This window comes from Camelus bactrianus, chromosome 31, assembly GCF_048773025.1.
Source record: "Camelus bactrianus isolate YW-2024 breed Bactrian camel chromosome 31, ASM4877302v1, whole genome shotgun sequence".
In the NCBI taxonomy this organism is placed as follows: domain Eukaryota; kingdom Metazoa; phylum Chordata; class Mammalia; order Artiodactyla; family Camelidae; genus Camelus; species Camelus bactrianus.
Window position 1 is genome coordinate 18,359,511 of NC_133569.1, and position 25,391 is coordinate 18,384,901.

The following is a 25,391-nucleotide window of genomic DNA, read 5'->3' on the forward strand; positions in this document are numbered from 1 at the left end:
TTAACTGAAAGTTGTTGTGGGTATTAAACAGGAGACTTGTGTCAAAGGGCCCAACGCAGTGTTCATCATGGTGTGCTCATGTGGCCCCCAGCCCCCACAGTCAGCACCCAATGTGCTAGACATTCCTTGAGCAAATATTATGGAAAATCTATGGGGTTCTTGTCAAGATTACATACGTTACTGTCTCTAATCCTCAGGGTGGTTGGACAGGGGTGAGGAAGTGAGGCACTTGCCTTTTGTCAAAATGGAAGAGGGTACCAAAACCCCCACCGCAACTCAGGAGTCAGGATCAATAATATTTCGATGCAATATTTAAAAAAATAAGAATGAATGCACAAAAAAAAAACCAATGAGGAAGAAAATATCAAGATTTTTAAATAAAGGCAGGATATCCGCGCTAGCGATTCTTTCCTTTGCCCTCAGCTGCCAAAGGGCTGGGCCTGGCATGGCTGGTCCTCCTGTTACATCCTGGAGGCAGGGCCACGTGGTCGGCTGTGACGCCAAAGAGCTCAGCATTTACTCTGGTAAATGGCAGACAGGGCACTTGAACCCAGGACTCCACTGTCTGCGCTCTTTTCAGAGGACTGTAGCCACCTGGCTAGTTTTGTGGGACCACTGTCTAATTCAGGGCCATGACACCGCTGCATTATTCAAAGGCAGCTGGTACCCTTAGCCTGTACCACGACTGCTTTTCAGAGATGCCAGGAGATAATTCGCGGAGCGCCCTGAGGGTCTAAGTCACCACCAAAAGCCTAACATCCTCTTGTTGGGGTGGGGGTGGGGTGGGCAAAACAGTGACTACAGTTTGAATGACAAACACACTGAGAAACACTCAGCCTGACCTTGAGCCCGTAAAGCCACACAGCCTTTCGCGGGAGGAATGGTTTTCTCAGGACCAAAGGCTGACAACGGAGTCAGAGTATAAACAAATGTCAGAGTCCGCTCGGAGAGCAAGGGGTGAATCACGGTGTTTTAACAAGCTCCGCGGAGGCTTTTTCATGATGCTGTTTTTGTTTCGTTTTGTTTTTAAATTTCAAACCAGCCTCTAGAAATCTGAGTTTTGTTTCCAGCGCAGCAGAGTGACGGAAGGAGAAGGGGAGGCCAGTGGCTGGGCGGCTGGAAGGCGTCCGGGACTGCTGCAGGGACCCGTTTCCTCGGGTTCCCGGCGCAGCCAGGGTCTCGCCCCGGCGGCCACGCCCGCCTCCCGCCCCATCGCCGCACGAGCACTGCCACCTACAGAGCTCGGGAGGCAAGTCAGCCTCCCGCCCTGCCCTTCCCGCTGGCGGGGACCGCCTGGCCCGGCGATGGAGCGGATCCAGCCGCATCGCCCGGACGGATTCCTGCAGAGGCCTCCCGACTCATTACCATAACAAAGGCTTAATCTTTCCTTGGGCAGCTGAAGACACGCTGAAAACCGGGTCTCACCTTACCAGTCTCGCTAACCTTATCTCCATCTCCACCGAGGAGCTACGCTTTATTATGTTAATAAGACCCCCTCCCAAATGCATCTTTAGGGCCCAGTAAGTTGTTCAACTTACTTCATCAAGCTCGGTCCCCCTTTGCTCTCCCACTGGCTGTCAAAATGTAAAAACTGTTCGTATTTATTGAGCACTGCTCAGGTACCAGGCTCAATGCTGCGTATTTTATGTGCATCCTTTTGTTCAACTTCCCCCAAACCCTTTAAACTGGGTTCTAGGGTTATCTTCATGCTACAGGTGAGGAAACAGATGTAGGAACAGTATGTAAACTTGTCCAAGGTCACTCAGCTGGTAAGCAGTGGTGCCAAGATTTTGAATCCAGGTAGACTTTATTTTATTTTACTTTATTTATTTATTTTTAACGAAGTATAGTCAGTTACAATTTGTCAGTTTCAGATGTACAGCATAATGTCACAGTCATGCATTATACGTATATATACTATATTCGTTTTCATATTCTTTTTCATTAAAGGTTATTACAAGATATTGACTATGGCATCCTGTGCTATATGGAAGAAGGTTTTTTATTTATTTTTATATATAGTGGTTATCACTTGCAAATCTCAAACTCCCAGATTACTGAATTAGCCAGCCACCTGGAGCCACCCTACCACTGGAAGCCTTGTCTTAGAAGACAGCTATAATTATTTTTTTTTCCAAGGATTTAACTTAGGGTTTCTGTCATTCGTGGAGGAAAGCGTACCAGCAGGTATCACTGGGATTCAAACATAGGTCTGTCAGACCCCAAGAGCTACTGGACATGTTGTGCAGATCACCGTCTTGCCTTTTACTATTAAATTATTAAAAAGTTGCCAGTTGCTCGGGGGTAAGAAGGCTTTTACACGTGGAGCCGTGCGGAAGAATCAGGAGGCCGCGGGTTTCATCCTGACTCTTTTGTTTACTGACTCATCAAGGAAATAAGACACAGACCACTGCAATAGTGAGAAACAGTAAGACACAAACAAATGGAGTGGTCAAGCTAACGAACGCCTTCACGAAGTTCAGAAAAAGTAGGAATTCAATACATCTGGCGAATGGGTAAAAGTAAAAGAACTTCAGAGGTCAAAAGTTCCAGATAAAACAATGAAATGGCCCATGATTATTAACAGAAACCTCCAAACTCTGAGCTTTCATTCCACTTTATAAAGATGCAGCCCCACCTAGAGCCCAGTGAAATGAACAGTGTCATTTGGTAGAACAGTGGGGCAAATGGACCACTACCTGCTATGGGCTGGGGAAGGCATACTTGGCTTTATAAAATAAACATGCTATTTAATAATACCTCGTTACCAATTTTTAAAGAAATAAGGCTCAGGGAAGTTGACGTCATGATATAACCACACAGAGTAGAGTAACCTTCCTCTGATGACTGAGCAGGATTCCTCCCCTTGAGCTGTGCAGAGTCGCAGGTTGATGGTGATCACTGTCGCAGGTAGTGCAGGACAAACTAAGTTGGAGCCACTCACGTCAGAGCCAAAATGGAGATGGTCAATGCAGGTGCATAAAGGAAACTTAACCTAACTTTATGGGAATTTGTAGCTTTTCCTAGAGATCAGCAGAAGATATTAGCCGGTCCCCAAATGCCAAGTCTGTTCACGCCATCTCTGGACTTACCTGTTCCCCTGATTCAGCTACTCTGATCCCAATAATGAAGGAGACCACCAGGCAACTGATCAGCTGAAGAAGCCAAATAACTTCCATCTTTACCCCCAAAACACTCGGAACTCACCGCTCCCATAGCCTTAAGTTTCCCAAACTGCGGGTCAAAAGTCTTGCAATAAATGTATCTTTCTGCTTTGTTTTATTCTGTAGGCAGGGTTTGATTTTTGACAGTATTATTGTAATATAATGGTTTCAGGTTGATGGAGTGCTAAATATACCAGCTTTGACCTAATAAAAATAGCTGGGAACACATTTTAATAGCTTGGACAGATAAGCCGGTAAACATTACCTGTGCATGCTTCTAAGTAAGTAGCTCTGATAGTCTTGTTCCTGGCGAATTAAGGGCCTGCAGAACTGATGCGCTGGACCAGTTCTGGTACATAAAATGTGGAGCGAGAGCCATATTTCCTGCCAAGCTTCCTGTCTTTTAGGTAAGACATTCTCTTGCCTTGTGTCTGCCTTCATTTAGCTTTTTATAGGATGAGGCATTAACGTATGTTTCCTAGCTCCCCAGAAAGTTGTAGAGGGTAATGTTGCCTGTAAAGTAGCTTGAGATGTGGGCATCATGTGAATATATGAACGTACTTGTACTATTTGTTTTCTTTGGATGGCGAGGACATTCTGAAATAAATTGCTTCAGTTCCTAACCCTATGATTAAGTGGCATACTTGGCTTTGTAAAATAAACACGCTATTTAATAATACCTCGTTACCAATTTTTAAAGAAATAAGTCTCAGGGAAGTTGACGTCATGGCAGACTGTAAAAGGTCAAAAAGTGGGTGATGGCCAAATTCCTGGGCATCCCGGCACCTTCCCCAAAGTAGCTGCAATATTCTTCCCACTTGTTAGCAGATGAAGTTACCGAGCCCATAAAAACTAACAACCGCACATTCTGGGGTGTGGGGATGAGTGTTTAGTTTAAAGTGAAAGTAGATACACACTCCACAGACAGTGTGGGCCATCTCAAAAGGCAAGAGAGAGGCCGAGAGAGATAGAGAACCCCGGGATGTGGACTTTGTCTCTATGCGTTTGACAACGCTAGGTACATACATACGTGGAGTCACATGGCATTTGTCCTTTGGGGACTTGCTTATTTCACTTGGTAGGATGTCCTCAGGATTCATCCATGTTGTAGGCTGTGTCAGCATTTCCTTCCTTTCTAAGGTCGAATAGTATCCTTAGAAAGTAGACTGCATCCTGTCGAATAGTAGACCGCATCCTGTCTATGCGGTCCTCCGTTCATGGACACTTGGGTTGCTTCCACCTTTTGGTCATCGTGATTAATGCTGCTGTGAACACAGGTGTATGAATATCTTTCTGCTTTCAGTTCTTCTGACTAAATACCCAGAAGTGCAGTTGCTGGCTCATCTGATAATTCACTGATGAATATTTTGAGCAACTGCCGTATTGTTTCCCATAGTGGCTCTCTGGTGTAATTTTACATGGAGTTGTGTGATTCTTTGATTGCCTGTCTTCCCACCATGAGAACAGGGATCCGGTTTATTTTTTATTTTTTACCACTTTGCCCCCTGCATCTCAGTATCTAGAACAACGCCTGGGAAAGAGGAGTCACTGAAGTATCTGGTGAATTAATGAATGAGTCAGCTTAATAGAACACGGCATCGTGGAGAGACTCAGTCTCTGTACTTAATGAGTTTACAAATTAGTTGGTGAGACGTGACGCACACAAGGCAGTGAACAAATAAAGGAAGGATATAATTATGTCCTAAACTCTGGTTCTGTTTTTACGCATAGGAGGTGCTGAGAGGAGAGATTTTCATGGGTGGGGACAGTTAGGGGAAGATGGGTTGGTTTAGAGTGGAAGAGAGGAAGGCAGTTTAGAAAGAGGAAACAGTCTTTTCTCCCCAGCTTTATTGAGGAGTAATTGACAAACAGAAATTGTATGTATTTAAGGCGTACAACTTGATGTTTTGAAATACCTATATATTGTGAAATAATCACCACAGGCAAACTAATGAACATACCCACTTCACATAGCTATTTGTGTGCGTGCGTGCCCGCTGAGAACCTTCACCCTCGGATCATGCACTGTATTTCTTTCTTATTTCACTTAGCATATATCCCCCAGGTGCATCCATGTTGCACAAACGGCAGGATTTCCATCTTTTTAAAGGTTGGATCATATTCCATTGTGCATATACACCACATTTTCTTTATCTCTTCATCCACTGATGAACACGTAGGTTGTTCCACGTCTTGGCCATCGTCAATAATACTGCAATGAACGTGAGTGTGCAGATACTTCTTTGAGATACTGACTTCATTTCTTTGGAATATATACCCAGAAGTGAGATTGTTGAATCGTAACGTAATTCTATATTTAATTTTTGGAGGAACCTGCATCCTGTTTTCTGTCATCGTATACTCCCACCAACAGTGCACAAGAGGAGGAAACAGTCTTCACTTGTGATTGTTTCTCGGGAGCCCGTGTTGGAAGGCTGGGCACAGGGTTAGTTAAGGGATTTGAAGCTGTCGGCCCAGGGAGTGGACACAGGAAGTCCCAAGCTGCAGTTGGGGATGCGTTAAGCAAACCCCACTTGAAAAGTAAGCAGGTGGGCAGTGGAGGGGTATCTAGCACGTCTCCCTCCAGGATGCACGGCCTGAGTCCACATCCTGGCTGGGGAGTGGCCAAAGCCAGGCATGGCCCAGCCTGCTAGGACTGGGGGCTGGGGCAGGAACCGGGAATGGGGGTCGGTAGCATAGCGTCACTCTAAGAAATCAATGGAAGATGAAAATCAGCCCCAGAAGCTGTGAGCTGGGCCTTCCTGAGCCCTGAAACCCACACAATAGGAGGTATTCTTCATATTAAGGGGCTGCAGCCACAAAAGTCCTTTGGCCCCTTTGGGCTCTGTCAGGATGGGCTCCAGAGTTGGGGTGGGACTGGGGCTGCCAGGAGGGAGAGCGGTGGGCCAGCTGTGGGGAGGCCAGGGACCGGGAAGGCAGAGGGAGAGAGCCTGGGAAACAGGGATAAACAAGGCGTGTGGGGAGGGAAGGCAGGGGTGTGGCCTGTCTGGCCAGGAGGGGGCCAGAGCCTTGGACCTCTGATGCTGAGGCAAGACTCGGGGGGGGGGGGGGGCAGGGGTGGGGGCTGGCAGCCAAGTGGAGGCTTCTCCTCTTTCACTTTCCTCTTTTTGAGTGAGGAGGAAAAAAAGCCATTGATTGACTGTTTGAGCTTAGAATTCCTAGGGGAGGGGACAGTTTTATTTAACAAAGACCTGGATGGACCACCCTGCTCATTACAAAACAGAACCCAGGGCTCCTGTGGCCAGGGCCAGGTGTGAGTCTGAGGGTCAGTTAATAGGCTCTGACAAGGAATGAACAAGGAATTTTTGGTTTGAGGACCAAGAGGATCTGGAAGAACTCTAGAGGAAAGGGCAGGGCTGGAGGGTGGGGGGAACATAGCTTGGGTTTTCCAGGAAGCAGATGCTAAGACAGAGTTTAATGTCCAGGATGTCCGTTGAGGAGGCCTGGGGCAGGTCTTTTTTCCCAGATTATTCGAAGCACTGCTTCAAGAACACTTCTCAAAGGATGCTGTGCACTAAAGCAGCCCAAACACTGAATTCCACATCCTTGAGTGGTATGTATTCCTAACATAGATTGATTGGGAAAAGAACCAAGACATTTGTTTGTAAGCTATTTAAATTTTTTTGACTTTATTAAAACGTTTACAAAATAAACACAAATACATTAAATATTCCTGTATATTTACAACAGAATTTGTAAAGATACTGTTAGATGTAATATAAAATATAAACTTTGTGCACCATGATTTTAATTTATGAGGTTATCATGCTCAGTTGTGCATCCTGATTGATGTTTAGACCAACTGGACCAGAAACAAATTCAACCAATGAAAATGTCCAAGCTGGTGCCACACACAATGTTAACTAAGCTATAATGGTTGTAGATGACAGGCTTTCAATGATGGAATAATAGGGAAAAAAAAAAAAAAAGAATTATCCATGGCTAGCAATTGCTAATAATAAGGTCACACACATTCTCAAAATGTCTATGAATAAGAAGCAGGATGAAAAAGGCAGAAAATAGGAATCAGGTTATGTCAAAGGACCTAAGCAGATTATCCTGGAGAAACAAAACTTGTCACATGTGTAGCTTTAACCAGGATCATGTCCTCTGTCTCTAAAGCTGCTCAGATACTGAGTGAGGTTGGACAGTGGGGATGAATCCAAAGGCAGAACGGTCTGTTGGAAAAAGAGTGAGTTAAGAGATAGAAGTATTGTCAGAGGACTAAAAAGTTGTCAATAACCCAACGCAGTCTGAGCTGGTATTTCTGTGGTCCAAATTCCAGCCAAGGACCAGAATCAGGGACATCCGAAAAGACTTCTGTCAGGAGACTGTGAGTTGGAGGCAGGAAGTCCAATACTCGAGGTGGCATTCCCAGCTGACTTTGCTAGGACTTCAGTAGCTCTCCTAGAAACTGCTTCCTAATCCATAGGCATCCTCTACAGCTGTGTCCCTCCAAGTCCAGGGGCAACTCGCTGAAGGTCCGGCCAGAAGGCTGAGGGTCCCCAGGCTGACCTTTACCAGTCCCTGCCACACCCCAAGTCACTGCGGTTCTGTGAGAGTCAGAACTCTCTCCACCCGAGCCAAGGACGCCCCCTGCAACTGGGACTTCCTCCCTGCCGTCTGTGGGCATCGAGCCCCTGAGCTCTCTGAGCACTCTTTTCAAGTGCCCGAGAGTTGTCTTGATTTTTCAGATATCCAACCCGCTTTGCCACAGACTTAAACCAAACTCCCACGAACCCAGAAGGACACCTCCTGGGGAGACACTGCCTTGAGTTCCACCAGGGAACCCCTCCTCGGACCCAACTCCCACCATGAGGACGCAGGTCTTTCTTTTAAGGCGAGCTCCCTTTATCTTCCTTTCAGGGAACTTGGGACCTACATCTTTCTCTTCCCCTTTGTTCGGGAACCTTAATATTTATGCCCAGGGATGTGACCTCTGACCTTTAGGTCCCTTTTCAGTTTCTTTCAAGGGACACTTTTAAGGAGGGACATCCCAGAATTCTGAGGTGGGGATGAGGGTTACGTTAACTCATGATGCCAAGCTGGAATTATTTTCAGGGAAAGAGACCCCTTTTATTTATTTTTCTTCCTCCGGCTCCTTTCCAAAGCATTGTTTGCAGCTATTGTGTCTCAAAAAAATGGAAGTGACTGACTTTAAGTCTGACCCTGGCAAAAGGTCTAAATCTGTCCTGGGAACTGGGGTTGCAAGTTAGAACAAGCCCAGGCAAAGAATTTATAGTCTCACACGGTCCAAAGACAAGGAAGTGTTCAGTCCTAACACAACCTGGCACGAGGCACTTGAACCCAGCTTCCATCATTCGTCCTTTGTGGACCTTTCTCAGGAAGCTCATTCTCCACATGACCCAGACCTTCAGTCGGTTGGGGATCCTACTTGGATTTCCAAATTTACAGTGTAATTTATTTAATTCGAATATAGTAGTAATGCCTTATAATCATGTGGTATCTTTCATCTTCAACCTCAAAGCATCTTCCTAAATATTAATAGACATGAACGGCCCAAGGGGCGTGATGCCACCTGGGTCTGTTTCTCTGCTGGGGAGTTAGCTAACTTGGCAAAAGGATGGATAGATTGTCACTTTTTAAAAAACACTTTCCATCACAGAATGTTTTAAACATAGAAGTAGGGAGGATACTATAATGACCATTGGTGTACTTACCGCCCAACCATGGAGTTACAGCCAGTCTTGTTTTACCCATTTCTCTTCTCCCATGTTACACTGACGCAAATCTTAGGCACCATACACTTTCATCCATAAACATTTCAGTATCTCCATAAGATAAGGACTCCTTTAAAAAAGAGAAAAACCAAACCATAACTATGAAAACAGTATCATATGATAGACAGCAAACAATAATTTCCTAATATCAAGTATTCTGTCCATTTTAAATTTCCAATTGTTCTGTAAATATCATAAATTTAAAAATCTCGTGACTTTGAATCAAGATCTAAAAATGGCTCATATGTGTTGGTTGATATGTCTTTTATGTTTCTTTTGTTTTTTGGGGGGAGGGAGAGGTAATTAGGTTTGTTTATTTATTTAATGGCTGTACTGGGGATTGAACCCAGGACCTCGTGCTTGCATGCATGCTAAGCCCACACTCTGCCACTCAGCTGTACCCTCCCCCTCTTTTAGTTTCTTTTAAATGAATAGGTTCATCTATCTCTCGTAATTTATTTGTTGAAGAAATTAGGTTTTGTCCTGTAGAGTCCCCACTGTCTGGATTTTTCTGATCACATGTTCATGTATCATTTAACATGTTCTTTTTTTGTTTTTAAATTTCTTGCAGTAAAATTTATTTGCTCATGTCAAACACAAGGTATGTGTCAGAAACTATAACTATCTCAAGTCACGTTCTTTATTTTTATCTGTTCTTCCTGCAAATTGGTAGTTGGACCTGGAGGCCTACATCAGAATTGCACTTGATTTTTTTTTTTTTCCTGACAAGATCACTGGTGGTTTTTCATCCCTCAAAAAGCAGATTATATCTGGTTGTCTCTTTTTTTGTGATGTTAGCAGCTGTGGATGATCTTTGTCTATAGTCACTAATTTATTAGTCACCTCTTCATCGTTTATTAATGGGAATGTATCTGTAGGGAGAAACTTCATCCATTATTTGGTTATTCTAAGTACAGACGCGTTGGAAGGAAAAGTGCTTGCTTCTCTCCCTTTACTTACTAATGTTCAAAATAATGAGGTGGTTTTTGCATCATCTAACAGTAAACAATTTGATTACTCAATATATTAATATTAAGATTGAGGTATAATTGACATAAATGCATTTTTAACATTTTTTTCTGAAGTCTAGTTAATTTACAATGTTAGTTTCAAGTGTACAGCAAAGCGAGTCAGGTATACATATACATACACATGTAAATCATGTTCTTTTCCATAACAGCTTATTACGAGAAATTGAATATAGTTCTTTGTGCTGTAGAGTAGGTCTGACATAAACTGAATTTTCTTATTTATAAATTTATTTTATTATTTTTAAAATTAAACAAAATTTGGGGCGGGTAATTAGGTTTATTTACTTGTCTATTTTTAGAGGAGGTACTGGGGATTGAACCCAGGACCTTGTGTATGCTAAGCATGTGCTCTACTGCTTGAGCTATATCCTCCCCCCTGCATTTATTTCAAGTGTTTAATTTGATGAGTTTTGACAAATGTATATACCCGTGAAACTGTCACATTAGGAAAATGAACATATTACTCATGAATTAGATTTTTGTTGCTGTGGTGAGGGGAAGTAATTAGGTTTATTTACTTGTTTATTTTAATGGAGGGACTGGGTATTGAACCCAGGGCCTTGTGCATGCTAAGCATGCGCTCTACCACTGAGCTATAACCCCCCCCATCATGAATCAGATTTTTTAAAGTATTTTATAAGCTGATGAATTTAAACATGTTGATGTTTTCCACTGTTTTAGTTATTATTCCTTTTGAAGCCACACGGCCCCATTCTTGGACAATGGGAGCTTATTTGGGTTGTCCCGTGGTCCGTCTGAAATGACTCTCATTGTCTTTGTTAATTTCCTTGCCATCTTGTTGTGACAGGATGCTCCAGGTCTGACATCAGCCCTTTCCCCAAGGAGTCCCGGGTCCTTTCAGTGGGAAACAGGATGCATCACATAGTAAATGGTGGTTAAACTGAGCAGGAAAACCTAATAAAACGTTTGGTCTGGGTTCCCCGTAGTCAGAAGGCAGCTGTTCCATCAGGCGGCTCTGTAGTTATGTCTCTTGTTTGTGGCAGTTCCTTTCACTGAAGTGTTCCAAGTGATTTTGCAGGATTGAATTCATCTTTGCGGCAATCTAAGGGTGGAGAGAAGGGTTTAGAGAGATTATGATCCCATTTTATAGTTGGGGGAACAGACCAAATTGTTGTGACTTGTTCATTAGTTTATAGAGAACGAGGGCAAGTTTGAATAGAATCTCGTCTGCTAACCATGAAAACAGGGATTCGCATCTTGCTGCCAGGGCCACTCCGGCCTCACCAACCTCAACCCCCTCCTTTTTTTCTAGTGAAAAGGAGATAGGGAGCATTAAGCAATGAGAAGGAGGGAAATCAGAGGGTTTTTCTAAAGTTTCTTTTCCTTTCCGTTCCTTCCTTCCTCCCAACCTCCCTCCTTTTTTTCTTTCTTTCTCCCTTTCTTTAAAATTTTTTTTTGTAATTTTTATTTTAATTTTTAAAATTGAAGTATAGTTGATTTATAATTTTGTGTTAATTTCTGGTTTATAGCATAGTGATTCAGTTATACGTACATATATATTCTTGTTCATTATAGGCTATTGCAAAGTGTCGAATATAATTCCCTGTGCTATATAGTAGACCTTGTTGTTTATCTATCTTTCTTTCCTTCTTAAATATTGTGTGACTCTCTGGAAGAGGTGGAAATACATAAGGAGTGGGAAGAAAAATTAGGGAATCACAGAATCCTGGGCCTTGAAAGGCCTCCAGAAACCTTGCCACCCTGCCCCCTCCATCTCGACAGCACCATGCTGAGGCTCAACCCAGGTAAACAGGTGGCTCTCCTTTTACAAAGATGTGTGGTCTAAGAACCAATCAGATCAGAACCAACCATCTGATTGGTTCTTAGACTATAAATGGTGGATAACATGTATGGTAATTATTATCTTTTTTCTGATTTTTCAACTGAAGTATAGTTGATTAACAGTTCATTAATGTCTGGTGTACAGCAGAGTGATTCAGTTATATATATATATACATATTCTTTTTCAATGTTTAATTACTACAAGCCATTGAATATAGTTCCCTGTGTTACACATTAGGTCCTTGCTGTTTATCTATTCTGTACATAGTAGTTTGTATCTGATGATCCCAAACTCTCAATTTATCTCTCCCTCCCCTTCCCCCTCACCCCCGGTATCCATGAGTTTGCTCTATGTCTGTGAGTCTCTTTCTGTTTTGTAATGTCATTTGCAGCAACATGGATGGATCTAGAGATTATCTGTCTAAATGAAGTAAGTCAGTCAGAGAAAGACAAATATCGTATGGTATCACTTATATGTGGAATCTAAAAAAAAATTACACAAATGAACTTATTTACAAGACAAAAAGAGACTCAAAATAGAGAATGAATCTTTATTTATATATTACATTTTAAGAATTGTATTTTGTGAGCTTGTCTTATGATGCTATGAAATTTAAAAACAACGAATATGCAAATTCTTTCTCATAAGCTTAAAAATACCTATTGGACAGGTAATTAAAAATCTTAGTGATTATTGTGAATAGAATTTCAATAACAAACATTTGTGCCAAAATATATCGTATTCTACCTATAATCTTTCAATCACTTTCCTATACGTATATTTGGTCACAATCTTTTAGCAAGTTTTTTCTTTTTTTAAACTTTATTTATTTATTTTTTATTGCAGTATTGTTGATGTACAATATTATAAAAGTTACAGGTATACAACATAGTGATTCACAATTTCTAAAGATTATACTATGTTTATAGTTATTATAAAATATTAGCTGCATTCCCTATGTTATACAATACATCCTTGTGGCTTGTTTATTTTATACATAGTACTCTGTGCCTCCTGGTCTCCTACCCCTATCTTGCCCCTCCTCCCTTCCCTCTCCTCTCACTGGTAACGTCTTTGTTCTCTGTATCTGTGAGTCTGCTTCTTTTTTGTTATATTCACTAGTTTGTTGTATTTTTTAGATTCCACATATAAGTGACATCATACGATATTTGTCATTCTCTGTCTGACTTACTTCACTGAACGTAATACCCTCAAAGTCTATCCATGTTGTTGCAAATGACAACATTTCTTTTTTATGGCTGAGTAGTATTCCATTGTGTGTGTGTGTGTGTGTGTGTGTGTGTGTATGTGTGTGAGAGAGACATCTTTATCCATTCGTCTGTTGATGGATGTAGTTTGCTTCCAAATCTTGGCAACTGTAAATAATGCTGCTATGAACATTGGGGTGCATGTATCTTTTAAAATTAGTGTTTTTGGCTTGCTGGGTCACATGGTAGTTCTATTTTCAGCTTTTGAGAACCTTCCACACTGTTTTCCGCAGCGGCTGCACCAATCTACATTCCCACCAACAATGTTGGAGAGTTTCCTTTTCTCCGCAGCCTGCGCATTCTTTCTTTTTTTTTCTCTCCCCTCCCATTTTTTTTAGTAAAGGTAGATTTATTCAGAAAGATTCAGGTCTTCACTTCGCCCTCCAGCCACCGCGGCTGCAGCCGGACCCCGAGCCAGCTGAGCGGCCTCACCTGAGAGCAGAGAGGCAACAGCGGCCCCTCATCCCACCCAGAAGACCACCAGATCACCTCTTGCTACGGGAAGAACTGCCCGCGGCCAGTGTGTATTCCTCCATCATATGCTGACCTTAGCAAAGCTGCCAGAGATTTTCAACAAAGGATTTGGTTTTGGGTTGGTGAAACTGGGTGTGAAAACAAAGTCATGCAGTGGCGTGGAATTCTCAACATCTGGTTCATCTAATACAGACACTGGTAAAGTTACTGGGACCTTGGAGACCAAATATAAATGGTGTGAGTATGGCCTGACTTTCACAGAAAAGTGGGACACTGATGACACTCTGGGAACAGAAATCACGATTGAAGCCCAGATTTGTCAAGGTTTGAAACTGACACTTGATACCGCCTTTTCACCAAACACGGAAAAGAAAAGTGGTGAAATCTAGTCATCTTACAAGAGGGAGTGTATAAACCTTGGTTGTGATGTTGACTTTGATTTTGCTGCAGTCCATGGTTCAGCTGTCTTTGGTTATGAGGGCTGGCTTGCTGGGTACCAGATGACCTTTGACAGTGCCAAATCAAAGCTAGCAAGGAATAACTTTGCAGTGGGCTCCAGGACTGGGGGCTTCCAGCTACACAGTAATGTCAATGATGGGACAGAATTTGGAGGATCAATTTACCAGAAACTATGTGAAGATCCTGACACTTCAGTAAACCTTGCTTGGACATCAGGAACCAACTGCACTCGTTTTGGCATTGTCGCTAAATATCAGTTGGATCCCACTGCTTCCGTTTCTGCAAAAGTCAACAACTCTAGTTTAATTGGAGTGGGCTATACTCAGACTCTGGGGCCTAGTGTGCAGCTTACACTGTCTGTTCTGGTAGATGGGAAGAGCATTCATGCTGGAGGCCACAAACCTGGGCTTGCCCTGGAGTTGGAGGCTTAATCTAGCTGAAAGAAACCTCTGGGGATGGATATTAGAAGATTTGGCTTTAATATATTTCCAACGTGACCAGCAGGCTTCCCCTCCCCCGCCCAAGAAGGTGATCAAAACAAAGGGTGCTCTAAACAAGAGCTGTATTTTAAATATTTAGACAGTTACCTGTTAGCTAGTTTCTAGTTGAATCGGTTATCTATCCAGTTATCAGTGCTGCAGTCACGCAGTCACCTATACATTGCTTAAATGTATTTAACTGTTAAATGTGCTGCCCACCAATAATGAAATAGACCTTTATGAAAACTGTGCAACTGTGTGCATGTTCGTTTTTATGTTCCTTTTAACATTGAATGAGATGGATCAGTGGATGTTTTAAGATGAGGTTAAAATTTTTTGTTAAATTCAACCATTATTAGAATTACTTTTGGTACCCCAAAACATTACAAATTATGATTAAAATAAGTGTACATTAAAAAAAAAAAAAGAAAGACACAGACTCCATAGACAGAGTGCAGTTCGTCTCACTCAGAAGGGAGATTATCTCTGTCTCTCAACCCAACCAGTGTACGAATATTTTGAGGGAGCAAGAACCGAGCCTCATTCATCTGTAGCCTTAGCCCCTGGGGCAGTACTTTTGCAAAAATGTGAGTTAAGCGAATGAGCAAATGAACAAATGATGCTCTGCTCTTCTCCACGTTCTTCCTGTTCAACCCCTGTTAGAGCATTTTCTTCTCTCCTTTCTTTCTTTTTCTTCTGTCTTCTTTCCTTTCTTTTTTAAAAAAAATTATCTATATCTCTTTATTTTTTCTGGCTTTATTGTGATATAATTGGCACATAGCATTGTGTAAATTTAAGGTGTACACCTGATGATTTGACACAACCACGTACTGCAAAATGATGACCACAGTGAGGTTAGTTATCACCTCCGTCATCTCACATAATCACTATCTCTCCCCTCTGCAGATCACTGTTGTTCTTTTGCAGATAGGCTCATTGTCACCGACGAAGGCGAGGAGCCTGCCGTCTAAAGAAACATGCCAGAGCTTGGTACCTCTGAATGAGCATCCTCTCTCTTACGGCATCAGCGTGGCGCTCTCCATGCTTGTTCTAGAGGTGACTGTTGCTGTGGACGTCAGTGTCAGAGGCACATTCTCTTACATATCCTCAGTGGTCATAACTCTGTGCCATTTTAGAGCAGATTTCACTTTTGAAATCAGCTCCAAATCATTTGGTGTGAAGTCTGATAAGAGGACCCAACCTGAAGATGTCATTTTAGATTCAAAAGAAAGTCTTGGATGACTCAAATCAGAGGCAATCCGAGGAAAAATTCCAAATACATGGTCAGCAGCAGCAGTGTCCACAGACTCAGCCTACGGACCTGAAAGGGGAGATGACTTGTTTAGATTTGTAAATTCTAGTGGGTGGGTGTGAAAATCTCCTCAGTACAGAAGCAGACCTTTCAGAGCTGAAGTCAAACAACACATAAGAATGATACTAACCACTATATAGAAATATATATAGTGTGTAGATACACGCTACTGTATAAAATAGGTAAACAACAAGGTCCTACTGTATAGCACAGGGCACTATATTCAATACCTTGTAATGGTCTATAGTGAAAAAGAATATGAAAAGGAATATATATGCATAAATGAATCACTCTGTGTACACCATAAATTAACACCACATTGTAAGTAGACTATACTTCAATTAAAAAATTCAAATAAAGAAGAGTACAATAAAAAAGAAAAAAAACGAAAAAGAAGGATAAATTCAGTCCTCCGCAATGTACTTTCTTCTCTGGCCAGGGCCCAGCTCAGGCTCCCAAGTCGGTTCCCTTGCAGCCACTGATAACATCACGGGCACCTCCTGAGCCTTTCCTGGCATTGTTTTGGGTGTCATTGATGTTAAGCAAATGGGGAAGGAAACACAATTCAGAGCTCACAAAGCCAAGGGGAACTGATTTTCAAGTTCATGACTTTCAAATCCACGGCACAAAAGCATATGCATTTTAGCTAACTAGGTATGCGAGGATGGAGTTACTGCTCTCGGATCTGTTCTTCCCTTTTAATGGGAAATGCTTTTTAATTAATGTTCTTGGAACTTATTTGACTGCACGAAGAGGCTTGTTCCCATGCATTTTTGGTTTAATGCCTTCCTACACAGGAATTGTGAAAAGAATGTGGAAATAAGCCCCTGGAAAATCAAAGGTCTCATTAACTCCGTGTCTATTTAATCCAGCAAACATTTATTAAACACTTGTATGTTCCAGGCAGTGTAGTAGGAGCTGCAAATAGAAGAGTGAGACGTGGTGCCTGCCCTAACCTGATAACAGAATTGACAAATACACAAATTCCAGAATAAGGCACTAACAGAGCAGTGTAGAAAAAAGACAGGAAAGTTTGTGGGAGGATGACAGAGGATCTCAGAGATCAAGTGATATTTTAGTTGGATTTTAAAGGGCAGGTAAACTCTTAGCTGAACTGAGGATTATGGGCAGGATGGAAATCCAGATGGAAGGAAGAGAGTAAGTTAAGACCTGGCAAACGCAAAGGATGGTGGCGAAACGGTACCGAATCCAGGCTCCCTGACCGTTGGTGTGTGAGGGGGAAGCCTGGTCACTGAGAGAAAATGGGAAAGAATGGACTCCTGAACAGTGTCTGCTCTTATTTAATGGGATTCCTCTTCCCTTCACTTTTCTCTCAGACTTGATTGACTTCAGGCAGCTGCCCTTCAGAAGTTGTTCCAGAAAGTCATTCACACGAAGGTGTCTTGACAGAGAAAGTCTTAACTCACTACCATTTCCGTACACAGACACCCCTCAGTACCCCCCCCCCCCCCGAGACTGGGCCGCCAGCACTGCCCGCGGATACCAAAGTCAGAGGATGCTCCAGTCCCTTAGGGAAAATGGCCTCTCACAGCCCGCTCTCCGTATTCGCGGGTTCTGAGTTCACGGATTCAACCAACCACGGATCAAAATGAGTTTGGTTGAATCTGCGTGCGGAGCCTGCAGTGTCGGAGGACCGATTGCATATCTACACCTTGAAAGAAAAACTTTAAAAACATCATGATTTACTTCTTGGAGCTGCTCTTTTACAGTGGAATTTTATACCTGGAGCAAGGAGCCCATAAGGAATGTACTTTTCTCCAGGGAACACTGCTGGAGCACATGATCACAGTGGGGAGGCGACCCCTGAAGACCGTCTCTGTCGAGGGGTTGTGCGTTTGGGGAGCAGGGAAGGGAGGCTGTGGACCAACACCTGTGGAGGGACTGATGGCTCTACAGATTATCTCGGTATCTCCCAGGGAGCTTCCTTTCTCCCTGGTTGCTTTATTTAGTTGCGCATCTCCCGTTTATATCCTCTTCCATCCTCTTCCTTTAACTCCACCTGCTTTTTTCCAGATCCAACACCATCATACATACACCATATGGCATGATGTTATGATTTGGCAAAACCCAGTAAAATGAAATTAAACTCTCCTTTACGCTGCCCTTTCCCTTCCCTTTCCTTCTGCTCCGAGTTAATACACTTTGTGGTTCTGTGGGAGGCTCACACAGCTGGTAGCCTGTTGAAGGAGCCATAAAATGATGTAAGATGCCACTTCAGAAATAAACACATTGATCCTGAAAAATGCCTGAGCTTAACTGTGTAAAGGAAACCCAACAGAGACCCGAAACAGATGAGTCCATTGCGATTGTGCTGTTTGGCATTAAAGTATGTCTGTTATACCATATGCTACACATTCAGTATCCCCAAGGTGCGAGGTAGCCCACGGAAGCACATTTTCAAAATAACTGAAGGTTATCATGTCAGGGATAAAATGAACATGTTTTCATTGGAACGTCTGTAAAACACGATTGCTCTCTTGCCTTCATTTTGTGTGAGAGCATTAGAGGAAGAATATAAGAACAGCCTTCAGGTACATTTTTTTTTCCCTTTTGTTTTAAACAAAAACAAGTTTGCAGAAAAGTTGGAAATACTACACCAGGAACCTGTTTTCCCTGAACCATTTGAGAGTAAATTGCTCACGTAATACCTCATCATTTCCCTTGATACTTACTATGGGCTGGATTGTGTCCCCCCAAAATTGGTATGTTAACGTCTGAATTCCTGGAGCTTCAGAATGTGACTGAATTTGGAGATAGGGTCTTTAAGGAGGCAATTAAGTTAAAATGAGGTCCAGTATGAGTGGTATCCTCATAGGAAGACAAAATTTAGACACAGGGTACATAGGGAAGGCGATGCCAAGACACAGGGAGAAGATGATCTTGAACAAGCCAAGGAGGGAGGGCTGGAACGCAGCCTTCCTTCGTGGCTCTGGGAAGGAGCTAACCCTGCTGACACCCTGATCTCGGACTTCCAGCCTCTAAAACTGTGGTTTTCAATGTTCTAAAATATTTCTGCCAGATCATGGCCAGTAAAGTTAGCTAAACATCACCCACCCTGATGGATTAATTTCATATATATTTAATATTCTTCACCAGAGACAGCCTGGAAGATAGGAGTGATATGGGCTTTGGAGCTGGATAGACCTGGTTTGGAATCTTGATGTGACTTATGTCTACCCATGTGACTTTGAACATGTTGCTTAATCTCTCTGAGCCTCAGTTTTCTGATATGTAAAATGGGAATTAGATTGTACTCCTTATAGAATTGCATAACTGCTATTATTTTTACTTCTAGTTTAGCAAATCGGAGGGAGCCTGGTAGGATAGCAAGGAGGTCCCTTCCTTTACCTGGTGTTTCCCTAGTTTCTTTTGTGCCCTGCTGTACTGGCTCACCTCTAGCATGGACTGTCATCATTACCTCTTTAATCTTCCATGTTAAGCCCTCAGTGTCATCCTTCGCTCTCTGTAAGGATAGGATCTACAGGGCTGTGTTTTAAGTCATGTTCTTTCAATGAGCATCAAGGAAATCCTGGCAGAGGCTTAGATCTGGCTGAAATTTGTAAATTGGTGATTTCTCTGTTTCCAACCCATTTTCTATTCTGAATCCCCAGAATGATTTGAAGTTCCCTATGTGTTGCATTGGTACAATGTTGAATAGCGTGCTGATTTCAATGACCATGTTGGTCATTCTCTCATATGGACAACGGGGTCCTAAGGAATTGATATCTTTAGGGAAGAAAGAAGCTTCAAAAAGTCAGGGCAGTAGAGGGGGCATTATAGAAGGATAATGTCATTCTTGAGGTTGCTTGTATTGTATTTGGTAATTTCTGTTCCATTGGCTCTTTTCTGTTGTTTACCATTCATATATTATTATTATTTTAATTTTATTTATTTTGGTGGGGGGAGGTAATTAGGTTTATTTATTTATTTAGAGGAGGTACTGGGGATTGAACCCAGGACCTCGTGCATGCTAAGCATGTGCTTTACCACTTGAGTTATACCCTTCCTCCTTTATCATTCATGTATTATTTAAATCACTTAAATAATTATTTAAATTCTGATACAATAGCATAATGAAATTTAATTTCTAGTGTTTCAAGTCCAACTCTGTTGTTTCTTTTTTCCCTCCAGAATTCGTGGCTATTTTCATTTAAGGAAATTATTCCCTGTTATTCTGATGGGGATATTGCATTAAATGTGTATTTTGGGTGTAGCTGATACCCTTGCCCTTTGTTGTAGGTCAGGTTCCCTGGGAGGCAGGCTCTGAGAGGGAGGTGTGGGTGTAGTTGGTTCGTTAGGGAGTATCATAGGGGTTTATATCTCTGGGGTGTGAAGGAAGTAAGGTTGGGCAGAGGAGTGGGCTGAGCTGTGATGAAGTCACAACAAGGGCTTCGGCTGACTCCAGGGGAGCCCTGGGGCTAGAGCTGAGCTTCATAATTGCCCTTGGTTGAGGCTGGGAGCCCAGGCCTTTGTAACACTTCCTCCCCACGACTGACCAGTCATTAGATGGGAACTACCTTGCAAGAGGAGGTGGCTTCTTCAGTTGAGGGGGATTCCCGGAGGACAGCGCGGCTAAGAGCCACCAGCAGCCAACGCTCTCAGCAGCCCAGGGGGTGTGTGCCTTGTTCCCAAGGTGGGAAGCCTGGATAGCACGTGATGGCATCTGCTACCCCAAAACGGGGGCGTGTCATGTCTTCTCATCCATCCAGATCTGGTTTATTCCCAAAGATTTTCAAAGATTCAAACCATCATAAAGACAATTTTTTTCATACACTTGCCTACCACATGGCTTGTTAAGTTTGTTAGAGGCTATTTTGTATTTTGTGTTGGAATGTTGAATGAAACACTTTCCCATTTTATTTTCTAGCTGGTTATTCCCAGTATATAAAAATAATGTATATGGGCTTACAGTACTCGTTTATTTACTTATATTTTCCCAGCTGTAGCAAGGCATAATTGATGTACAGTAAACTGTGCACATTGACAGTGATACTTGGATGAGTTTTAACAGATGTATGTATTTATAAAAACATCACCATGATCATCACCTCCAAAAGCTTCCTTATGTCCCTTTGTCATCCTTCCCTCCCTGGTGCCGACCTTTGGCCCAAGGCAACCATTCACCTGCTTTCTGGCACTATAGATTAGTTTGCATTTTCTAGAATTTTAAGTGAATGGGATCTCACAGTATGTACCCTTTTTGGTCATCTCAGCATAATTATTTGGGGATTCATCCATGTTGTCTTGTGTATCCATAATTCGTTTCTTTTTAAAACACTTTTTTTTGGTGGGGGGTTTACTTGTTTATTTTTTAATTAATTTTTTTGGGGGGGAGATACCATAGTTCATTTCTTATTGCTGCCTTGCATTCGATCTCATGGATAGACTACACTTTTATCCACTTACCTACTGATGGCGTTTTCTTATTTTTCTAGTTTTTGGAGATTATTAATAAAGCTGCTGTGAACATTTGTGTACAAGTCCTTATGTGGACATGTGATTTCTTTTCTCCTGGGGAAATATCTACAAATGGAATGGCTGGGTCCTGTGGGAGGGACGTGTTTAACGTTTTTTTTTTAGCAAACTTCTCAACTGCTTCCCAACTGTTTTTCAAACCCTTTTCAAAACGATCGCATCATTTCACATTCCCACCAGCAGTAACTGAGAGTTTCAGTCCTTCCGTTTCCTTTGCCAGTCTTCAGTGTGGTCAGACGTCTGTATTTCAGCATCTTAATAGGTATGGATTGGCGCACTGCTGTGGTTTTAGTCTGCATTTCTTTAATGACCAATGATGTTACACAGTTTCTCACATACTTCGTGTATTTATTTTTACCAGAAATCGAACTTAATTCTCTGATTATTTCTAAAATACTTTTATTGATTTAATTGGGTTTTCTATGTATGCAAATCAATCACATGTAAGTAACGATATTTATTTCCTTCTTTTAATAACGATGTGCCGGTTCGGTTTTTTCTGTCTTATTGTATTGGTGGGAACACAAATAATGATGGTATTTTTTTTCACCCCGGCTCTAACATAGTTTCATATCAAAAGATGATACTGACATTAGAACATTTAATTCTTTACATATACCTGTATTCCATTCTAATTTGCTAAGATTTTTTTTAAAGAAGTTTACTTTTAAATTAATTTCATGCCTTTTTTTCCACAATTATTTAAATAATTATATAAGCTTCACCTTTTCTCTTTTTAGATATAAAAATCAAATCAAACTCTATATACTATTTTTAAACTTCTTTGTGGACTTCTCTGATGAGCATCTTCCCATGCATTTAATATCATTCCATAACATTATGATTGAAGGCTGCATAATATTTTATTTTCTAGAGGTACTAATTTAGTTAGCTAGTCTTCTGCTATAGGACATTTAGGTTATTTATACTTTCTCTTTTGCTATTGTAAGTATTGTTGAGATAAATGCTCTTGTAATGAAATTTAGTGTACATCGAGTCCTATTAATGTAGGCTAAATTTCCTAGTTTGAACATTTTTAAGGCTTTCGATATTTACGATGGAATCTCTCCCAAGAAAGTTAGTAGCCATTTGTGTGCTTATCATCATTCTAGTCTGTTCTGTTGATTAGATCGATGACGATCTTTTAGGCCCCAGGATATTTTCGTTGGCCCCAGGATGGTTCTAGCCTCTTCAATGACCCATTAAAGGTGGGAGGTGTGCCCAGTGCCCTTAGTTTCCCATTAACAATAAAATGCCTGCTATTAGAACCCTGCTCTGCTGGAGCTCAAGGAGGGCTTGCCACAGGAGTCGACATCACCTGTTCAGCAGTACACTATTCAGAGAGGAGAACAGGCAGTTGAACAGGCAGGGGGTGGGTGATGCAGAGAGGAAGGGAAGATGTCGCTTTGGGGCCATTTCTTTTGCCACAGTCATCTTTTGGACCTGGCTCTCTGTTGAGGCCTCTGTACCAGCATTTTCACCTGGTGAGTACATGATGTTGCTATTTGGAAGGACAACTTCAGACACTGGCGTGGATACTGGCGGCGGCAGGACAGACCTTCTGCGGAAGGTCGTGGCTGAGCTCCCGTTTCACTGTTACCCAGAGGGCTGGGCTGGGCTCTGCCTTCTGCGTGTAGAATAGCACTAGGACCCAGAGCGGTCCTAAGCCTCACGGAATCTCCCTCACTTCAGCAGTGGCTCAGCCAGGATGGGCCCATCAGTTTAATGGCTCTGTGGCCACTCCCATGCCAGCAAACAACAGGATGGTACTATGACCTCCAAGACCCGGAGCTCACGCCAGATGGTGTATTATGGCCCCACCCCTGGGACTCCCATTTCTAGTGCGTCACCCCTCCTCCCTCCACAGGAGGCAGCCCCAGCTAGCTGCAGGACGCTGCTGCGCTGTCAGATGCAGTTAAGTGGAGTTGAAGTACACCTCCCCACCCCACTGGCATTGGCAACACGGTGATCTGTGAGAAATGCAGACGTTTCCCAGCCTAGAATGGAAGTCACATCTCTCCCCCTCTCTTCCCGTCTCATTCCGTCTCTCTCCTACATTCCTGACCTGCTGAATGCTTACTGGACTTTACCGTTCTTTATTAGCTTTGCAAATGGAAGTCGTACTGACGGTGAAGATGGAGGCACTGATACCCTCGCCCCAGATGTCAGACCCTCGGCATGGATCGGCATTGGCAGCACTGGCAGAAGCTGGACTTCTTGTGTTTGCCCCCGCCTCCCATTTTTTTTTTTAAATGGAGGTGCTGGGGATTGAACCCAGGACCTTGTGCCTGCTAAGCTTGTGCTCTACCACTGAGCTACACCCTCCCCCGTGTTTGGTGTTCTTTTAGATCCACTCTCTATCCTTCTGTACCCTGCACTGTGGCTGGGAGGCTGGCCCGTATGGTCCCCTTCAGGGGTGTGCTGGAGCTGGGGAAAGCTGACTTTGTGCATCTCTTCCCAGCTCCGTGTTTGGTGACCATGGTAGGAATATTTCCAGCACAGAAATCAGCAAAAACTACATAAGCACGGACACACAGACACAATCCAGACAGACACAGACACCCCCCACCCCCCCACCCCAGAGCTTGTTGTTAAATATTTATTTACCAGCACACCACCACTGTGTCAGTGTATCAATAGACATAGATTGGGGGTTCCAGTTACCCCCTCCTTGGACTTCAGACAAGGGTCACAAGTCCAGGTAGTTCCCTGTACTGCCGTCTGGCTATACATCAGAGGGTCCCATGACCTCCCCCTTGGGTTCGATTAATTTGCTAGAGTGGCTCGCAGAACTTAGGAAGCAGGCTTACCCACTAGAGCACTGTTGTTACGAGAGGGGGCAGCTCATGGACAGCCAGATGGAGGAGAGGCACAGGGCAAGGTGTGTGGGAAGGGAGGGGAGCTTCCATGCCATCTCCAAGGACCTTCCCTCTCCCAGGACCTCCACGTGTTTGCCAGCCCGGCTGCTCTCTGAACCCTGTCCTTCTGGGTTTTTATGGAGGCTTCACTACACAGACACGATTGATTAAATCATGTGTCATTGGTAATTGACTCAACCTCCAGCCCCTCTCCCGTCCCTGGAAATCAGGGGGTGAGACGGAAAGTCCAAAGCTCTAATCACATGGTTGGCTTCCCTGGCGTCCAGCCCCCACCCTTAGGTTACAGAGGGCTTTCCAAAAGTCACCTCGTTACCTTAACAAGAGACCTTGAGGGCTCACATCACATAAAATTCCAAGGGTTTTAGGAGCTCTGTGCCAGGAATCAATAGATCAAAGCCCAAATATATATGTGTAGACATTGCTTATTATAATCACGATGCCACAGACCCCTGCACAATGATGGTCCCCTCTGTTGCTCCCTCACTGAAACAGGGCACAAAACACCTGCTCTGTGAGTCTTACTGACACTCTGGAACCTTAAACTGGTTCATGGGTGTGAAGTTATTTAAATAGTTTGAGAGAAAGAACAAAATCGTACTTTTTAAAGGAGCCGCTCGCGCACTTTGGACCGAATGCTCTCAAGTAGAATGACATTTCAAGAGACTTACTCAGAGGACTCACCAGCAGGTGCAGGAACCCTTTGCTGAGGGCACTGGGGTTTGGGGTGAGAGCACCTGGATTCAAGACCCGGTTCTGCCACATTCCAGGCCTGTGACTCTGGCCTCACACATCCTCATCTGTAGAATGGGAATAACAACACGGCCTACCAGGTTGTTGTGAGGATCAAAGGAGGTGCTGTGAAAGTGTTAAAAAAAAAAAAAAAAAAGGCAGGCGCCCTAATTATTAGTGTTGGGCACCTAATGATTTTATTAATTACAGTGAAACGCAGGCTAGGGTTAAAAGGACACACACGGAAGACTGGTCCTGTCCACAAAGCTCTTAGGCACAGTCCGAAACCGACGGTGGCCGTCAGTGCTCGGTGGGCGAGTCCCAGCCAGCAAGCGCTGGGGGTGGGGGATTGTGGCAGGGAGAGGGTTGAAGTTAAGGGTTCACTTTGAAAGGTCCTCTGTGGGAGAGGAGCTGACATCAGAGGGGCTCTGGAAAGGGGTGTGAAGGATAACAAGAGGACCATTCAGGCCTGCTTCTGTGCCTGAGACCCCAAGCTGGGCCTTGGGGAAAAGCTGGGTCTTGTACAGGCCAACA

The 25,391-nt window shown here is 43.1% G+C and overlaps 1 pseudogene; it reads left to right on the forward strand.

Moving 5' to 3' along the window:
• Positions 1–6,762: 6,762 nt before the first annotated feature.
• Positions 6,763–14,690, forward strand: LOC105063936 (non-selective voltage-gated ion channel VDAC2 pseudogene; annotated as a pseudogene).
• Positions 14,691–25,391: the final 10,701 nt, after the last annotated feature.